An 18,215-nucleotide genomic window follows, 5' to 3' on the forward strand; every position below is an offset into this window, starting at 1 on the left:
TCTTATCACTTAATGGTTTTTTTCACTGTGGAAGACAGACTCTGTTCTTCTTTTGTGGAGATTTTTAAGGGAAATACTAAGGTTGGTACGAATGAAGTATAAACAGAAATGCCTGTGTGTTTAAGCACTAGAACAGCAGAAAAGGGTTAAAAGAAATGGCTTGCATTTATCATGAAAAACACCATCCCCAAACTGTTGCTTCCAGGACACTCTTCCCAGCAGTAAAATTGAGGAATGTGTTGCTTGCATGAAGACCAAAAGGCCTGCACACTGATAAGACACACATGAGTTGTCAGTGGAAGACCTGCCATATGAGTATATGGCAAGAAGACTGCAACACATCACATACAACAATTCTTTTCCTGCTAGCTCACCAGAAAATGAGACTGTTGACATATACAGCAAACATATTCCAAACATTGGCAAAACAGGGGCAGCAAAATTACCTAAGATTTTTACAGGCTGAAATAAGCAATATTCTGAGGACCTCCCCATTAAGTCCAAAACTGGTTTGGTTTTGCCCATCAAAAAGAACTCCAGAGATGTGGTGAAGCCTTGCTAGCCAGTGTTTCTTGTCCCTTGTGTTGCACAAATGATCCCAGCCAGATCACTGGGTACTTGGCATCCTGGTGCTGGTGAGTATGTGTGTGTGTGTGTGTGTGAGGGCATGAGTTATATGAAAAAAAGACTGCAAGTGAGTAAGATCAGCTTGGAGATCTTGTGAATAAGTGTCACCTTCCCCTTCCATAAGTTCTCGCACTGAATTTTGCTTGAGCTGGGAAGAAACTTTTTCTGCCATTCTTTTCATCGATTCCAGGATACAGGTTATGCCAGGAAATATGGGTAGTGTGATAGCCTTGACTGCACTTAAAATGAAAGAAAGAAACTCATAGACACTGGTTTGTTGCTATTTGCAGAACAAAGATATTTAACTTGTGAGAAAAATGGTGTGCACATAAAATTCTCAAAAATAGTCTGAAGTTGTAAAAATCTTTTTTCCATGCAATTATGTCTATTTCATGTGAGACAGGAAAGGATAACTGTATTTTATCTCTCTCTCTCTCTATGCACAAATCGAGGTAAAATGTCCTCTAGAAATGCAAGCAATTCTGAACAGTGACCATCACATTTTTGTTGCACTTTGCATAGTACTTAACACAAGAGAATAGAGTTCTCAGTAGCTACCATGAATACAAATAAAAGAAAATTATGTTAACAAAAGGCTTTAAATGTGGGATTGTCAGAATATCTGCACACAATTATTTGAAAGATACACCCAATGAAAAGAGAGAGGAATTTTACAGGGAAGTGAACTGTTTTTAACAGGATAGAACAGAAGAAAGGCAAATATAAACTGATTTCCAGGAAGAAAATTCTTAAGTACATATGTCTATAACATTATGTGATATTAAATATCAAGTTTGGGTTTTGACTTCTAATCTAAATGCGTTTTTCCTCAGCAGTGTTTTGGCATTTAGCTATTATTTTGACAGATGTCTTCGAAATGTGAATAATAAAGAATGCATTAGTATGGATGTTCTGCTTACAAGGACTCTGCCTCAACTAGTCAATTTTTTATTTCAATACTTTACATGCACATCCTCATCTTATTTCTGTTGAGCCCAAAGATTTGGGAGGGGCAGCAGCAAACATCGTAAGCAAATGCCCTTCTTGGGAGTGGACTGCTGAAGAACTAGGCCCAAAGTTTTAACCCTGTGGGCATTTTGTACAGAAATTATTAGGTCAAGATATCTCACTGATGCTCTCTGTAAACAGGAAGTAATTTTGAGGGTTTTGGGTAGAGTGTTAGCTCTCTATATCATTGTAGATGTTGGGGTTTATATAAAATGTATAAAAGAAATCATGCTTTCAGAGGTAAAAGTCTTGCATATTTTCTTGCTTAGATTTAGAAATGAAATATTTTTAACTCAACTTTTGCTTTTAAGAGCTTATAGGTTTATTTTTCCTAAAAATGACACTACAGATATTTCAGAAGAATGTTCTGGAGAATGACTTTAGTCTTTTTAAAAGACTCTTTCCATTTGTAGGATTTAGAATGTAATGTTCTACTATATCACATATTAATGGCATTGCAGGAGATGAGCACCATAATGATGACAAAGACTATGATGCCATTTTCAATAGTTAATTATAATCCAGGATTGTTTTATGATTTTTACCTTAATAAACTCACTGATACACTAAAAATGCAACAATAAAGGATGCTTTCTCACAGAGGATCTAAACATAGAATTTAATTTATATTTAACAAGCTTTATCTATACCTGCTATGAGTCAGAGGTACTGTCAGTCACTCATTGCAGTTTCTGTGATTTGTACCAGCTGATAATCTGGTCTTGTAAGTGTTCACATACAAGTGGGGTTGGTAAATTCACCTACTATTTTGTTTCCCTACTGATTGCATAGCAAGACCCTGTTTTCAGTTGTTTACAATTTTGCCAGACTTTAAACATTTGGGCTGGAATTGCTACTCACGGTTATGTGCTTTACCCTGAATAATTTTGGCAGTGAAGGGAAAGTTTACATCTATTTGCCATCAGCTTGAAAATCTACCCACATGGTGTCATGTTATAAGCATTTGCAAAATTGCAGTCTGTGCATCCTCAATTTATAGTTAATTTTAGCAGGTAAATTCTTAGTAGATTCTGTTTGCAAAGGATTAAACAAGGCTTCCCCTCAAATGGCAGTTCTACAAAGTTCTGCCAAGAGCGATTTTGGATAACTTCTCTGAGAACACATTTGTCACATGGAGTCATCACATGGAGGAAGAAGACACTGCATAATTCAAACCCAAAAGACACAAGGATTACGACCATGATTGCAGTGCACTGAATCAATAAAAGTGCGGAGGGGACCTTAGAAAACAGACTTCAAGAGAGATGAGAAATTAACTGAGAAAAACTGAGAAAAACTGAGAACTGATGAGACTGGGAGTGGCTAAATGAGAAGTCTGTGGCAGAGACCATGTTCAGCAGTAGTAAGAGATGCTTGAAATAATCAACTGTAACATAGAAATGAGCAAGACGGGATGGGCAGAGATTTGTTGTAGAGTCTAGAGGAGAAGGTAAGGACTGGGATTCAGAGGTCCTGAGGGAACAAAGGAAGAATGATTGATGTGACATGGAAAGAGAGAAAAGAATTAGACAAGGAAGAACTAAGAACTCTGGAAGAAAACTAGGTACAAGTAGATGGTAGAAATAGAATGGCTGTCTGGTCAAGGAGGTCAAATTTGGGGGAGAAGGGGAGTGAAGGACAATTATGGGGTGAGCACTGGGAGGGAAATGAGGAAAGGATGGATTTTTATTTTTGCTTGCAGTACTAAAGAAATACTCTTGGAAAGTTATCAGAAGAAGTATTCTGTGGTGGGTTGACCTTGGCTGGCTGCCAGATGCCCACCAGCTACTCTCTCATGCCCCCTCCTCAACAGGACTGGGGAAGAAAATTGGATGAAAAAGCTTGTGGGTCAAGCAATGACAGGGAGATGACTAATTGACTACTGTCATGGGCAAAACAGACAAAACTTGGGGAAAAATAATTTAACTTATTGCAAATTAAAATATATTTGGATAGTATTTTGTTCAGCTCTGGGGCCCCCAACATTAGAAGGACATGGACCTGTTGGAGCGAGTCCAGAGGAGGGCCGTGAAGATGATCAGAGGACTGGAGCTCCTCTCCTATGAAGACAGGCTGAGAGAGTTGGGGTTGTTCAGCCTGGAGAAGAAAAGGCTCCAGGGACACCTTATAGAAGCCTTCCTGTACCTAAAGAGGGCCTACAAGAAAGCCAGAGAGGGACTTTCTACAAGGTCATCTAGTGATAGGACAAGGGGTAATGGCTTTAAACTGAAAGAGGAAACTGAGATTTAACTCAGATGTAAGGAAGTTTTTCACTGTGAGGGTGGTGAGGCACTGGAACAGGTTGCCCAGAGAAGTTGTGGCTGGCCCATCCCTGGAAGTGTTCAAAGCCAGGTTGGATGGGGCTTTGAGCAACCTGGTCTAGTGGAAGGAGTCCCTGCCCATGGCAGGGGGTTGGAACTAGATGATCTTTAAGGTCCCTTCCAACCCAAACCTTTCTATGATTCTATGATTCTGTGATTCTATGATTCCATGTCATGAGAAGCACATTGCAGAACCAGAATAAAATCTAAGATTCCTGGGTCTCAATATCACCATGAATATTTTCCTAATAAGCTCACTGGTACATCCATATTTACCTGCTGGGGTAAAACTCAGTGCATGCCATGATCCTAGTACCAGTGCAACCCAGCTTGGAGGAGTGCTGGAGCCCACTCAGGCTCACATCTAACACAGTCACCTGGATGACCTTGTCCTGGAAACTAGAGTGGAGAAGAAGGGAACAAGGGAAGGGAATAGCTGCAGAAGCATATCTTTCAATGAAGTTTGAAGCAGTTAGGGGTGTACATAATGAGAGTATGAGTTATATGTGCTCCTCTTACTTAAAGCTGTTGCAGTTCTTTATTCCTATGCAAAGTGGTTGTGTAGTGAGTGGTAAATACAATCACCCTTTTAACTAAGTAGAACTATATAATAACCTTAAAAATGTTTTAACCCACATTGCAATGTACGCTCTTAATATAACCACTGTCAGACTCATAACTTCCACTGTGTACCTTTCATGGGAGTTTAACTAGCTGGATTTGATCAACCTTTTACCTTTCCCTGGATACTTGTATTCATATCATGAAAGTGATTGCTGGCAAATCCATTCATTGATGAAGCAAATTAGTTTTCCCAGAAATAAGAAGAAATCACAATCCTATATAAACTAAATTGCAGGCAGAATCTTCATAGTCCAAAGAATAATTATGAAAGCCATTCTTGAATCCATAAATTTGTTGGACTGTTTACCATAAAACAAAAGGGCCACACATTCTGAAAAAAAGTGGCACTCTTCTTTTTTTGCATACGGTTTTCTACATAGAAAGGATATTTCCACTTAATTTCTCCATGCTACTATGATAAAAAGATTTCTTTCTGTTCCAAAAAATGAGTTCTCACACATCTGACTTCCAATGCTAACAGTATTATCAGTATGATCGGTATCTTCATTTGGTTTAAAATCTAATAAACTGCCTTAGTTCTGCATACACAATAATTTAATTTTCCTGAATTCTCTGTATTATTTTCCTCAAACCCCTTTCATCCAAACATATTCTCACCATTTACACTAATTATATCCATTTTGCTCTAATGCAAACAACTATGGACAGTACATGCTGGGGGCTGCTCAGCTGGAAAGCAGCTTTGAAGAAAAGAACCTGGGGGTCCTGGTGGACCAAGTTGAACATGAGCCAGTAATGTGCCCTTGCAGCAGAGGCACCAAATGTTCTCCTGGGCTGCATTAGGAGGAGTGTTGCCAGCAGGTAGAGGTGATCCTTGCCCTCTACTCAGCACTGGTGAGGCCACACCTGGAGTACAGTGTCCAGTTTCCTGCTCCCTAGTACAAGAGAGGCATGGACATACTGGAGAGAGTCCAGAGCCAGGCCACAAAGACGATCAAGGGACAAAAACATCTCTCCTATGAGGAAAGGCTGAGAGAGCTGGGACCGTTCAGCCTGGAGAAGAGAAGGCTTAGGGGAATCTTATTAATGTCTATAAATACCTGAATGGAGAATGGAAAGAAGATGGAGCCAGGCTCTTCCCAGTGGTGCCCAGTGACAGGACAAGAGGCAATGGGAACAACCTGAAACACAGGAGGATCTGTCTGAACATCAGGAAACACTTTTTTTACTGTGAGGGTGGCACAGGTTTCCATGAGACGTTTTGGAGTCTCCCACCTCGGAGATATCAAAAGCCATCTGGACATGGTCCTGGGCAAACAGGTGTAGGTGGTCCTGCTTCAGCAAGGGTTGTTGGACCAGGTGATCTCAGACGCCCCTTCCCACCTCAGCCATTCTGTGATAACAAGGGAGAGCAAGGCCCATAGAGGAACACTTCCCACTGCTCCAGAGGAAAGGGATTTGTACTGGTATGTAGAAAGAGAGAGCATCTTCTCCCTTAAGGGTGTCTGGTCAAAGACCTTTTCAGTGCAAGAGGGGATAATAGGAAAGGAGGAAGGCATAAACAAGAATATACAAGAACTCAACAAAAAAGGGAGGCAGTAATGAGAACAGAACTGATCAGTCACACTAACTGATGAGTGTGTGGAATATGGGAGTGTTTATTTCATTAAGGTTATCTGATCCAGGACCTTATCAAATGGGGTGATAAGGAAAAGGGGGAAGCCATACAGAAATCAGAGACACAAACCTGACAAATTTAACAGAGACAGAGACAAGAAACAAACCTCATCAGTCACACTAATTGATGGGCTGTCAAGAAACTGCAGGCAAACCAGGATTTTGCTACTGATAAGGATGTAAACCTGAGGGTCCAGGGTGCTGGAGGCGGGTTGGTGCAACTATGGAAACTGATGAAGGAATGTGCAGGGGAAGGGGATGGGGAGGAACAAAGCGGGAAATAGACAGAAAGGCGTATAAAGGGGCTGGTTGCATGTAAACCAGGGCTGGTCCATACTCTTGGCTGACCAAGCCCTGTGTCTCATCACCACAGTCTGTCCAATCTTCTTATTAAATCCTTTCTTAAATACCTTTCTGCGTAGTTTCTCTTTCTGTCCTGTGCATATGTGTGCTGAGAGACTAAGTGCCAGCTACTGGTGAGACAGGTATGTGTCTGTGTGTGAAATTTGGGGCCAACAGCTGGAGTCAGAGTGGGGGTATAGCACCCCTGGCTTGTGGTGTCAGCTGCTGGAGTGAGGGCAGGGGTCTCAGCATCAGTGACTGAAGTGAGTGAGGGTCTTAAACCTCCAGCCACTGGGGTGGGAATGGTGTGTGTCCCAAAACCAGCTTCTGGGGGACACTGATGTGAGAGAGGCTCAGCGCTGGTGGCTGCAGCAGGACCACATGTGCCTGGTGCTAGCTTCTGGGGGAGTGATTGTCTGTATCTTCCCCAATCCAGGTGTGCATAGGGTGTGCATGTGTTATTCACTAGCAAACCTCAGGCTGGACCAGCTGGATCACAGGCAGCCCTAGGTCCGAGCAGGGGTATCAGGTGCATGGAAGGTCCATGCTGGTATCTGGGGAGACCTGTGGGTGTTGGGTACCAGTGGGACAAGTGTGCGAATGCTGCGTGTTTGCTGGTGAGCATCAAGCTAGACCAGCCAGCGTGTAAGGGGGACCCGTGAAGCAGGTAAGGGGGACCCGTGAAGCAGGTAAGGGGGCCTGGGATCCAGGCAGGGGTACCAGGCAGACAGAGGATCTGCGCCAGTGCTCTGGGGATCTGCAAATGTGCATGTGCTTGTGAACACAGAGAGTCTTGTGTGTGTGCCTGCATTAGTGAATGTCTGTCTCTACCAGCTGAAGAGGAGCAAGGGGACTTGGCTGTCTGTGTTCATATTTTATGTGAGTCTTGTATGTGAGTGCTGTTGGAGGCAGCATCTTGTAAGCAGTAGTTTAGGGTGAGTATTTAACCTTACAGACAGCTAAATTTTAGAGTTTTAGCATAACCCTTTTGGGCTTCCAGAAAAACAAGTCATCTGTCAAAGCAGGGGTTTACTTAAAAAAATATGATCTATCCACACAAAACTGTAAGCACCAAGCTGATTTCCCTGTTGATCAGCAGTTCCTTCAGCTGTGTTGCCTTTCTGTTTGTGGGATCAGAGGATTATTTTCTAGCATCACCCTTCTTACTGAAGTTCAGAAGATCTTAGCTTGTGCTTCTTGTTAAACTTCTTGAATACTGGTAAACATCACTCTGTAATTGTTCATCTTCCTTGCCAATTTTAGTAAGATATGGTTATACCTACATTCAACAACGAAACAACAGAAGTCAGGCAACAAAAAAAGAACATGTGCTATTCTATTCCTGATTTCAGGTACATACAGGAAAAAAACAATCCTTCTTCTTTTTACATAGATGTAATTTTTTGATGGACATTTATGCCAGTAAGGCCAAGACTTGGGCTTGTGCAAGGGACTGCATTTCAAAACAAAGGAATTCAATTTCTCAGTGAGTGGACAAGGAAACAATACTCAGCAATTTGGGATCACAATGCCTTGGACAGAACAATAGAGAAAAAGCAGTGGACAGGCCGGACGGGCCTGACTTCAAGCAGAGATGGTTTTGCCAGAGTTCTGTCAAGGGAGCTATAGCTGTGAATTGTAACCTTTGTTATAAATCCAGAATAAATTCCGTTTGTGAAAATCAAGTAAGCATTATACAGAGTTAAGCAATATTAAGCAGGCATCCTGTTGACAAAAACAAATTAGGCTCAGAAAAAAACCATTTGTTAAATATAAATTAGGGGCTCTCTGAAGCAACTTCCATAAAATATGAGAAAGTATGCCTCTACAAGCATAATAGGAAACAAAGGACATACATCATACGTGGCAAAATAATTACAGAATGCAACTTTATCACATGTGGCCAATGTTTCCAATTATTTCTGTAAAATAAAACCATTTTTTTCCATTAATGATGTTGCAGATAACTCACTCAGAAGATCATTATTGGTACAACAACTCTCCATCTCTTTAATGAGGAGCTCACAGGCCTTGAAATGATACTGAAGTAATTATAAGATTGACTCAAAAGTGGGAGGGAAAACTTCCATGGAGACATATACCAAGCTAACATGGAATTGAAGAGTACCCCAGAGAGTGAACAAATGTAGGGTGGACTTAATGTGCTTTCACTTCTTACTGAATATTTAATTGTAAGGATATGTTGATAAACTGTTGCCAGTTTCTTCACTGGAAAGCGCATTCTTTTCTCACCCATGAGAAAAAATTATGAACAAGTACAAATATGTGGGGAGAAGTGAAAAGGTTAGCACTTTGACAGCAAGATAATAAAAAGAGAGCATTTCATTTATTTATTGCAATTTACAAATGTTAACTGTTAAAATAGATGAACCCAAGTGAGTAGACATGTCAGCATGTCTTCTGTAATCCAGAATGCTTTCATGTCAGCAGAATAATTCACAGTGACAACCTGTTGTTTTAATTAGTTTACTCTCTCTGTGTCTTTACACATAATCCTGGAGTGAAGATCTTAATCTTCACTTAGACTTAATAGTCTAAGGTATAGGGCAACAGATGAAGCCATGTCAAAGGTTTCACATGAATGCTGTGTTCACTTCTGATATTCATATCTCAAAAAGATGGAAGGGAAACAGAAGATAGTCAATGAAATAATGAAAATGTTAAAAAGAATGGTATTTAATTACATGAGAGAACAGAAAATATGGCACTGGTGTGCCACCAATTCAGGCACACCAGTTAACAAGCATGTACATAAAAGTGCGTTTGAAAGGCAGACTGCAACTTCATTTCTAGCTACGGGTATATAAACATACAACACATAAAACAATTTCCGCCCTACAGTTTGTGAGCACATGGTATCAATATCCCTTGATACAATTACAGACCATGTTGCTAACATGGGAGCATACGTGGTCTCTGCTAATCTAAGTATCTCCATCTTTTTCTGCCAATGCACATAGCACTAGTCTTGTAGGAAGTCCCTTGTCCTTGTCCTTCTGAACACACTGAGCACAAGTACAGGTTTCCTCTTTGGCTGTCCCTGTTGTAACAGTTTGTGAAGTTAGTTCCGTACTGTCATGGTTTAACCCCTACCAGCAACTAAGCACCACGCAGCCACTCACTCACTTCCCCCCCACACCCAGTGGGATGGGGGAGAAAATCAGGAAAAGAAGTAAAACTCGTGGGTTGAGATAAGAACAGTTTAACAGAACACAAAGGAAGAAATAATGATAATAATAACAATAGTAAAATGACAATAAAAATAATAAAAGTATTGGGATATACAAGTGATGCACAATGCAATTGCTCACCACCCACCGATCCACATCCAGTTAGTTCCTGAGTGGCGATTCCCCCCAGCCCCACTCCCCCCAGTTTATATACTGGGCATGACGTCACATGGTATGGAGTACCCCTTTGGCCACTTTGGGTCAGGTGCCCTGGCTGTGTCCTGTGCCAACTTCTTGTGCCCCTCCAGCCTTCTCGCTGGCTGGGCATGAGAAGCTGAAAAATCCTTGACTTTAGACTAAACACTACTTAGCAACAACTGAAAACATCAGTGTTATCAACATTCTTCTCATACTGAACCCAAAACATAGCACTGTACCAGCTGCTAGGAAGACAATTAACTCTATCCCAGCTGAAACCAGGACACCTACCCTGTGCTGAGAAGAAAATAAAGCAAATATTTTGGCCAGTCTAGTCTTCCTAGCAGAATTCCTTCTCGCCTTCTTGCTCAAGGAAGTAATTGGGCAGTCTTTGGATCAGCTCAGCTGAACATGAGTGGGTTATGTCACTGCTGTCTACTTCAGTTCTAGCCAAAAGGATTTACAGAGCCTCTGGTAGCTTCCTCTGCACAATAAAATCCTATCTAAAACCCAAGGAATGGATGGTGTATTGTCAAATCATTTAAGGATAGCCACGACCTTAAGCACTGCTGCATCTTACTGCTCTAGGATATGGCATTATCATACTAAGGATGTAAGCTTAGAGACTTTCTATATAAGCAATTGGTACTTAAGTGAGAAAAAAAATTACATTAGACTATTTTCATATTCTATATAATAAAGAGGATCAGGGAGCCTTCCTATGTCCTAATGTAAAATTTTAGCAATATCAGAGCGTCCAATGGCAGCTGAATGGATGGTCCAAGCTCTGTGCACATGAACTGCCCACATAGTGCAAAGCTCTCATAGCGTAACTCGGAATCAGAGCTATAATGTCTCACTGCAGGAATTAAATGAAGTGAATATCCATTCATTTTTATGAGAATACTGCAAGTGTTAGGTTTGGAAGGTTAAGTTTGAAATAGTGTGCTGGTAAGTGGTACTGCAATGACTAGACTTTCTGGTCAACTAAGCAGGACAGCAATAGGTGGGGAGATTTTCCTCTTCAATCAAGAATTTGCAAGCCCAGCAATGCATGCAAGAGAAACAATAAGTATACAGCCTCATTGTATATGACCTCTTGATAGCCCTAAGATTCAATGCTGAACAATGCACAGCTTGGGCCTAATTCACTGGGAATATTATTACAAGTTAAAATAGTGTCATGGGAAAGCTGAGGTGTCTGGTGCTTTATAATAAAGACTGCTCTTATAAATCAGAGATAGTATCAGACATCTTATATTGTCATGGATTTAAAAAATGCTATAAAAAGTATGTTTGAAAGAGTTAATGAGGGAATTCAAGAGCAATAAAAGATCACAAGACTAGCTGTTTAGCCCAGCCAAAGAAAATGGTGGTAAATTGTAACCAGGTGTTTTTATTTCCTGATTCTCAAAGTATTGCAAACTCAGCACTCTGTGCTAGAAAGGGCAAGATGCAGACTCACATACACAGAGCATTCATCAGATTCACGTAGCCCTTATAAAACTTTAGACTTCCCAGCTTAACTTCATCAATAACAATTGACATATGTCTCAAGACTCTTGGAAGTGGTGTGACTAATAAGAGAAAGCTGTGATGACACAGGTGATCAGATAAATATAGCACAATTTGTTTATTTATTAGTGCTATGTAGTTTTGCATATGCTGCTACTTTGTCACATGGGTAATAAATTTTACTTCAGCCACTGAATCAGAATATCTTCATACACTATGGCCTCCTAAGCACCAGGCTTGGGACAGTGCTCCAGTATCAATTCTAAAACTCCATTGTACTTCTTTTAATGGCTTCTGACATGAGAGATAATGGTATAAAAGGATTTCAAAACACAGCTGGTAAGTTTTACTTTTAGACAATCTGCAAGAGATACTAAAAAAATCAGAGCTTTAAAATGTTCCTTAGCTAACGCTTCTTATTTGGAAACTGCACTGAAGATTCTTTGATTTCTTTTTCATCATGGTGGGAATTTTCTTTCCTTTTTAGCTATTTAGCAGTTAAAAACAGTTCGCATTTAAAGCTATTTTTACTCCCATCTTGGGAACCCCACCTTGTTGCCTGCTGGCAGACTGGGTGGACACAAGTTTCCTATATATCCTGTGCCATATTTGACAGGCCTGTGTTTATGCCCTGGCTAACCTGTGGCATCTCAGTAAACATTAGATATCTATGTTATGATCAGTGGGTATCTACTACAATCAGGTAGACATCTGATTATATTGGAGGTTTAGACACCTAGAGCTTGATTCAGTCAGGTCTCTACAGCCCATGTAGATATATAAATAATAATTATAGGTATCTTAAGCATGAACTGAATCCCCAGGGCTTGACTCAGTGATCTGCACAGTAGGTGCACTTAGAAGCCCTAAGTTTTCCAAGATATCTTCATAAGTCTGGCAGATATGGTACAGCATTTGCAGGATATCTATACTATTCTGGAGCACTAACTGGAAACCATGGCACCCTGCAACATCTCACATGACACTAGAAAGCTATGTGTGAGCAACTGAATTGAGCCTTTAATTACTGTATCTCAGTGTGGTATTTAACTGAGCTGCTTAGTCCCGTCAAGACAGCATAGTTTTGGCCATGTTCAGAAGCATATCTGCAAATGGGAACTTAAAAGAAAAAAAAATTATACCTTAATAGAGGTTAGATATCAACTGAGAAGAAGCTCAAGTGAAGGAATATTTCATTCATCCCTAATTTGCTTCTCAGCTTTTTATTGAGATCTGGTTCTTTAGACCGAAAAGAAGAATTCATCTTGACTGATGCATTGGTTCTACAGAAAGGCGTTGGCAGTTTTGCACTGTTAGGCTGCTAGAAATTTGGCTTCCATAGACAAAAGAATATGGGTCTGTGCACGTTACGGAACAGATCAAGAAGGAAGAAGAAGAAATTTATTGGGGAACTAAAGAGGTGATTCAGTCAAAATAGCTGTTTGAACTGAATATTGAAACTGCACATTTGTGCCATTTGCAGTGATGTGAATACACCACTGGCATGAAACAAGCTGATTATTTTCATATACTTGGTTTAACACCTGTCAAATTGTAACAACTGTTAGTCATTAATCCAGAATAAAAAATGTTTGACACAGTAGGTAAAAAATGTCCATTCAGAAACCCATGAGTTATCCAGTACTTAAAAAAAAAAAATCAGATTAAAATAATATATTTTTGTTGCACACAAGAAGAGAAGTGATATTTGGGCAGATTAAAATCCATCCTCTTGTCTTTTTAAATTTGTTTTCCTTATTTGATCTTCAGCTCAGGGGAAAAAAGTTTTAATGTCATTTTCTTATCACATATGCAGCAAAAAATTCCACATATATAAAGATTGTTTAGATTCTGACACAAAACAATGAAATCAAAGAATGCCACAGTCTTGAGTAAAGTCTGCCATATGTTCCTCCGCACAGCATCTGTCTTCTCAAATTAAAGATACTTTAGTCAGGAATCCTGAGTGCTTCAGAATTGGTATTTTAAAATTTAAGACTATGAATGATCTTGTTTGCTTTTGTTCTCCTTGCATTGTTCATCTGAGAAGTATGTTTGGAGGAAATTGAACTATAAATAACAGAAGAGGCATTTCTATATCTTTTTAAAGATAGATGACTTCTTACAGCAAACGGTCTTGAAATAAACTCTCCTTATGAAACTGACTGGGTTTTTTTGTTTTGTTTTGTTTTGTTTGAGTTGGCTGATTTTTTCAAGCAGTTTAAGCAGCATTTTCACATTATGAAAGAACAGTTTTAGCAATGATATCCACAGAAGTGCCACTGTGATTTCCTTCCCAGGATCACATTCTTTGCTGCCTAGTTGATACTGAATCTCTTCAGTACAGGGTCTCCCTTTCAGACAAACTTAGCAGAGAAACTTAGGTTTCTGTTGGATGTCTTTAAAAATAAGGAGTATCACAAAGGGAGTAAATATTCTGAAAAGACAGTTTTGGAACATTGGTGGGCTGGTTGCATATTTCTTGTTTGCCATGCCACATGGTACTTAGGGAGGGCATACATCTGTGTTATGATACTACATACATTATAACCATTTTTTACTGCAGTGGTAAATTCTTCAAATAAAATGATGACTGTGAAGCACCATAACTTTTCCCCTAAACTTTTAAATTGCAGAATCCGCCTATCCCTTCTTTTTGCTGAACCGTGTCATCCGTCAAGACTGTATGCAGCTATATACGAATACAAAGACTGTGCTTTGTGGCATTAGTCAAAAGAACGAGGAGGTCACAACTGCTTTCTCTCTCAGACCTTCCAGATAATCTTTGTCTGATTAAATGAAATGTGACTATGTTAAAGTACATAAGGTAAGACCTAATGAAGCATAATAAAAATTCCCACTATAAGCAAGCCCCTTCTACAGATTTGGACTGAAGGTTTTCTTTGCATCTTCCTCTTAAGCATCTGTCTGAAGATTCTGTCAAACTACAGAACTACATGGACTTGTGGCACTTCTTAAGCTACTGTTCATCATCCATTAAAAAAGGAAGTACTCCATGTAACTACATTAACATTGTCTGTTTTGACTAAATAATCACTAAATAAAAGTTTGACAATGTGTATTAGGGCTACTTGTTTACTGCTGAGAAAACTGAAACATTTGCTGGTCTTCAGCAAGCCAGGGTCATCTTCATACAGTAATCTTGAAACCAAAATTTTAAGCAAACACTTGGACTGGTATGAAAGCTAATTTCAGCTAATTTTTTTTATTCTACTACAAGTATTTTAGATGGTATATCTGGCTGAAATTTCTGTTTCTATCACTTGATCTTGCTAGCTCTGGAAGAGGCAAGAAAATTCTTACATTTAAATACCATAAAAACCTAGATTTTATATGAGGCGTGCTGATTGAGAAATGGAACAGTAAAGAAGCAGCAGATATCAGTACTTAAAATAAATATGAGAAATTCCTTGTTTGTTATATATTTTGATATCTTTGATCCTAAGGAGACTTGAAAATAGTCAGATAGGTGTAAACCAAACATCTTTCTCAAAAGCAATACTAATTTTGTTCTTTTTTTCCAATGATTAAAATAATAACGAGCTGCATTTTTGTAACTACATTTTTTAATTCCCAAGGGAAAATTTGTAGTAGGATACATATATTAAGATATGAATAGGTTTTCATTCGTATAGAGCACTAATAGCAAGTCCTCAATGTAAAAAGTTTAAAATATAGTAACTCTGGTTATTAAAGGCTGGAACCAAGAACCAAATAGAAGGATGATAAAGTCTGCAAGACACTGAACATTATAGTCTACCCTGTTTAAGACAGAGCACGTAATAATCTTTGTGGTGGTCTGGAATTCTTCAAGGTAAGATCCAACAAAAGAAAGTCTATGAGTATTTACACACCTTCAGAAGATCAGTCTGCAAAAATCCAGACCTGCCTAAGCAACAAAGGGTCAGTAGATTGTAACTACTTAACTGGATTGACTTCCTTGGGCCTACAGTGCTGTTGCACATACCCAGGAGTGCTGTGCTTAATTACATTTTTGGGTTTGGCTCCAGAAATACGTTGTTTCAAAGAGATAGCCTTTATTTACTGACAGACCTGGCATTGCACAACATGCTTTTTCAGTTCCTCTCCTCTAGGCTTCCTGTTCCTGAGAAGCTACGCTTACTACTGTGCGATTCCCAAACCGGCATCTTCTCTTTTTTTTTTCCTTTTCCCCAATTACCTAATATTCAATAAACATAGTTCTCGATTGTTGAGTTATGTCATAAAAACTCATCTGCACACCCACAAAGGAGCACAGAGAGACAATAGCAGCTGGGGAGCTCAAATAATCCCCTGCCCTGGATAATCCCAGGCCCATCACATGAGCCGTCATGCTATCACAGGCTCATCTCCACAAACGCACATGAGCACAGGGACACTGTAGCAGGCAGGGAACCCAAATTAAGGCCTCAGAGGAAGAGACATCCTATTTGAGCCCCTCCCAGGTGTGCCCCAGAAAAGCCACAGCCCTAGTGTCCAAGTGTGAAACCCATCAAGATGAGTCAGGGAAAGATGAGTAGTGGCAGCTACTGAGCAGATTGTGTCTGAGCCCAGCTGACGGAGCAATCCACAATGTACATATCTATTTATGTACATATACGTATATAACCACTAGCAGACCTCCATCCTGCTCAGCCAAAGCCATTGGTGCTCTTGTGTCTATGTGAGTGCTCAGTGTTTCTGTCTGTGTTCTCTGTGTAGCCTGCTGTGCCTGCATACATGTGTCGTATACGTGCGCTCTGTGTGCATGTGCCTACTGGAAACGTGTGCTCAGCCTCGCTACAGTTTGGACCTGGGGTCATGGAGCCGCAGCAGCCTTGCCTCTGCCAGGCTGCAGGATTCTGCGCTATTCACTGACAGTGATATTTGGAATTGACCTATTATCTATATTTTTCTAATAATCTGTCACTAATCCTTTGAGAGGCTTGTACTGTCATTTGGACTTGAGCATCACTGTTGAAATCTCACCATTACAGTGACAAGGTCTGTTTTCTTCCCCAGTATTCTCTCCTAGACTTAAGCTCCTTGACTCGCTCTGCTGTTTAACTGGGCTTCTCTCAGGCAAAATAGAAACCTCCATGTCCCCAGTACCCTTCTTTTCTGGAAGCTGAATCAAATGTTGTCTGCTGCTTTGGCACACCATTTTGGTTGTCATCGCAGCCAGCTGAGGTACTGTTATGCCAGCTGTAGTGTGTCTGGCAATCACATGCAGCCTCCTCTTGTAGCTTTTGTTTCCCAGAAGAACAATAGTCTCAGCATATGTTAACATTTTTAATGTTAATATGCTTGTTTCTATTTCAAATAATGCAAATAAAACTACTGCTACTTTCCACAGGGAGGTGTAATTTCAGTGAAGCTTTCTGTTAGGAGCTAGTTTGGTTGGTGTCTATCAAAAATCTTGATAAATCCTTTTGTTTCTTTCTAAATGCGACAGCTATAAAACATTCATTACCCTTCTCAGATTTTTCAATGCCTACACAACAATTATGTCTTCAACTTAATGTATTTATTTTTTCTTCAACATTGTAAGGCTCCTTATCTTGGCTCCTTAGACAAACCAGGCAAGTTCTGGCCTGAGCTAAGTGAAGGGTTTTATTAATTTCTTTAGCTGTAGAAATAAATGACCTGTGATTCTTTTTAGGTAATATTGGCCTTCCATAAACAAGGGAATGAAAAAAATATACCAAGGGACTACAGCCAAACCCTCTGTTTAAATAGTCTGACACTGAGTTTTACTTAGTGCTGTGAAACACAAGGCAGTAACCTCCAGTTTGACCTTACTGTTGTAAAAAGACAATGCCAAGCTTGATTTGGTCATTCACTCATTTAATACTAGAAAATCTTTATTTACCACTTCCAGTTTTGGAGTCAATTTATTAAAATTTACATCCAACATCCACTGAAAATTCTTAAATAGCAGCAGTCTTAGAAGACACCCAAATTAGGTGGAAGTGTCCTACAGAGTCCATGGTTTCCAGAAGTTCCTGAGAAGCAGAAGCAGTCTGTATGGTGCAAGAGCACAGCATTTGCACTTCCCAGTGCAGTGGCTGGGAAGGTTGCCTTTCTCCAGCTTTCCTGCAGTACTGGCAAAAGGTAAAATGGGTGCTTTGTGCCAGTAACATCTCTTCTTTTTTCACGTGGAATGGGCATTTTTGTTCCTTTTGCTTTAGTCTGATAACAAGTTCTTTTCTGAGGTTTGCCTAGTGTCTCTGGTGAACTTTTCTGCTGTTTTTCTGCAAGTCAGCTTGTAAACATTAGTATTTTGTAGCTTGTCATAGGTTCAGAAGAAACAACTCAGGTGCTTATCATAGCCCCAAGGTTGTTCTTCAGGGAAGTACTTCATTTGCCAGGATTATATTGGATTTTAATTTTATTTTTGAAAGAACCTTCTGTGCTGACATATTTTAGCACATGAAGATACTTAGCATCATCCATATCTTTTAAAATGTCTCATCTTGTACCTAGTAAAAATATTCCTACCCTGTATATGAACTACCTTCTTTCAGACTTGCAGAAAAGGAGAGATCCATCTTTTTTTTCTCTGCAGTGATCACGTGAGAGTATCTACCTTCAGGTTCCCTTTCTATTTCTTGTTTCTGATGCAATAAAGCTATTCAGTTCCTTCTGGGACCTTTGTCTCAGGCATGAAAAGCATTCCCAGAAGCATAATTAGGGGGCAGAAGGGTGTTGTATTTGGCCCCTTAAGTCATTCAAAGGGCTTCCAGACAAT

The 18,215-nt window shown here is 39.9% G+C and overlaps 1 long non-coding RNA gene across 1 annotated transcript in view; it reads right to left on the reverse strand.

Annotated features, from left to right (window-relative positions):
* The window catches only part of LOC138684587 (uncharacterized), a 28,395-nt gene extending 12,960 nt beyond the window's left edge, over positions 1-15,435 (reverse strand). The window contains exon 1 of the long non-coding RNA XR_011323834.1: positions 15,340-15,435. This is a non-coding gene — a long non-coding RNA (uncharacterized lncRNA). The remainder of the gene's footprint in view (positions 1-15,339) is intronic.
* Positions 15,436-18,215: the final 2,780 nt, after the last annotated feature.

This window comes from Haliaeetus albicilla, chromosome 3 (assembly GCF_947461875.1).
Source record: "Haliaeetus albicilla chromosome 3, bHalAlb1.1, whole genome shotgun sequence".
NCBI classification, from domain to species: Eukaryota; Metazoa; Chordata; class Aves; order Accipitriformes; family Accipitridae; genus Haliaeetus; species Haliaeetus albicilla.